The sequence below is a fragment of the Phalaenopsis equestris genome, unplaced genomic scaffold (genome assembly GCF_001263595.1).
Source record: "Phalaenopsis equestris unplaced genomic scaffold, ASM126359v1 Scaffold000690, whole genome shotgun sequence".
NCBI lineage: Eukaryota > Viridiplantae > Streptophyta > Magnoliopsida > Asparagales > Orchidaceae > Phalaenopsis > Phalaenopsis equestris.
Window position 1 is genome coordinate 470,017 of NW_018165130.1, and position 2,412 is coordinate 472,428.

The window sequence follows — 2,412 nt, forward strand, 5'->3', positions numbered from 1 at the left end:
GATAAAGCATTGGTGTTAAATATGGACATAGATAGGAATTGAGAGGTATGTATGTAAATCTTCCCAAAAAAACAAATATAACAAAATTAATTAGAACTTAATTATTTCTAAATTTGTGTAATAATTTTTAGAAGGAGCATTTACAAAGATATTATGAATTTACATATCTAACATCTAAATATTAATTTTTTATAAATAAATCTCTTTTTATATTTATAAGGAATTTTGTTATGTAAGTAAAAATCTCTTCTTATACTTATAGCATTTAAATTATTTATATTATTTCAAAAATAATACTAATTACTAACTTTGAAAATGTGAAATATATATATTTGTCAAGCATGGATAAATTGGCATGAATGTAAAAAGTATGATATAACCATTAAATACATAAATACATAGATTTTTTTATGGTATATATGTGTATGATCAAAATAAGTTGAACAGAACAAAGTGGTGATTGATGAGACACATGCCAAAGAGTTAATCTCGACGAGCGCCAATAGCTATTCGTTGTTACAGAACGGACGATCAAGCCAACCGGGTCGAAAAAGGCAAACTGAATGAATAAATGAATGACTAGCTAATCTAGAAGTAAGCGAGATGAAGATTGGACGAGTATAAATTTCGTTGTGGTAAAAATTATCTTGATAGTTGCGGCGGGTGACCGACAAAAGAGGATTCCAAGGATAATATCAACATTTCACAATGTAACTCCTCTCTACTATAAATATGAAAAAAGTGACGCATAAAAGGGGAGACTTTCGAAAAAATCACGGAAATAGATTACTGACACTTCTAAGGCTTGTAAGTCATTATTTTTCTCTCTTTCTCTTTCTTTATGCTCAATGTCTTGGGCGTGATTCACAAATAAACCTTGGTTCAACTCCCTGAAAGTGTTTTGAGTGTGGAATCATGCCACAAACAAGAATATGGGAGACTCAAGAAGAATTTTCCTCTCCTCGAGATGCCCCCTACAATATGAACTGCACTCGTGAGTTTGCGACTCAAGAGATCTGTTAAATCAAGGAGAAAAAGATGGAGCCAATATGAAGTTGAAATCACCTTAGAAAGAATACAACAACCATGATAAACAACTTCTCATCACCTACAAATGAAAACCATCTTGAATGTTGTAAGGACCCCCCCCCCCCCCCCCCCAAACCAGAACAAGGCAAGCACTATCACTACAACATGGATTCCACACTGCTCGATCATCATAGTCATGAGCTCATGGAAACACAGCAAATTGCACAATCTGTGAATGTCTTTTCTCAAAGAATTTTCCAAGTTGAACCATCGAACCTCTTCAAGATCCTGACACTATAACTCTACCGAGGACGGTCGGGCCCGACCAATCATATCACCTCCGTTGAGTCGATGGTATTCCTACTAAAGATCAGTGATATACTCAAATGTTGTATGTACCTCACAACACTCAAGGACTCAACCCTTTAATGGTTTAACATTTTTTTGTTAGGGGTGATCACCTCCTTCGCAAACATTAGAAAATATTCATAGCTTAGTTTTTCTGGGCATAAATGCCTCAAAGAAACTTCTATGCCCTCCTCCATGTGTTTTAAGGTGAAGGCTTACATGCATTTATCACTTACTTTTCTAAGGGAGATGCTGGAATTCCAAGATCTCAAACCCACGGTTGCGCACATCGACCTCACCCAAGGACTTAGGGAAGGATCATTTTGCTACTCCTTAGGCCTATAATGACCTAACATTGTCTAAGCTATTGGAAGTGGCTAACAATCACATATCTACAAAAGAGTATAACTCAACTTCCACCAAGCTAGGGGTTCCAGATTAGTACCCCACAAAGAGAAGCACTCTGACAGCGACTTTATATATGCTTAAAAATATAAGAATTTGATACTGCTGCTAGAAGATTTAAATCCCCAGCAACGGCGCCAAAAACTTGATAACGGTTATAGATTCGATAAAGATGTGTATAAAATATTCAATAATTGCAAAGTCACACTTATCAATGCAAGTATACGTATCGCTCAAGTAATATAGGGCTCTAATGGAGTCCTTGATATTGATCCCACAGGGAGTAATATTAGAGGCTACGAACTAAGATTTTAAAAATCAATACTTAATCACACAAATTGCATATTTGTCACTAATAGGAAATTGAAATAAAAATGTAATTTTAATAAACTCTTAATTAACTGATTCTACTAATAAAGTTTTTAATCTGAAGTTCAATATATAAGAAATCATCATTCTCCTTGTCAAGAAATTTAAGTGAATGGATAAATTGAATTAGTTCAAATTGTATTATGTCAAATAGGAGCATAACTATTCTTTACCCTTTGGACCAGACATAAAGAACATTGACTAATCCTATGCTTGGTTACTGAATCTGCGGCTAGGCTGGGAGGATACCGGCTCTCACTT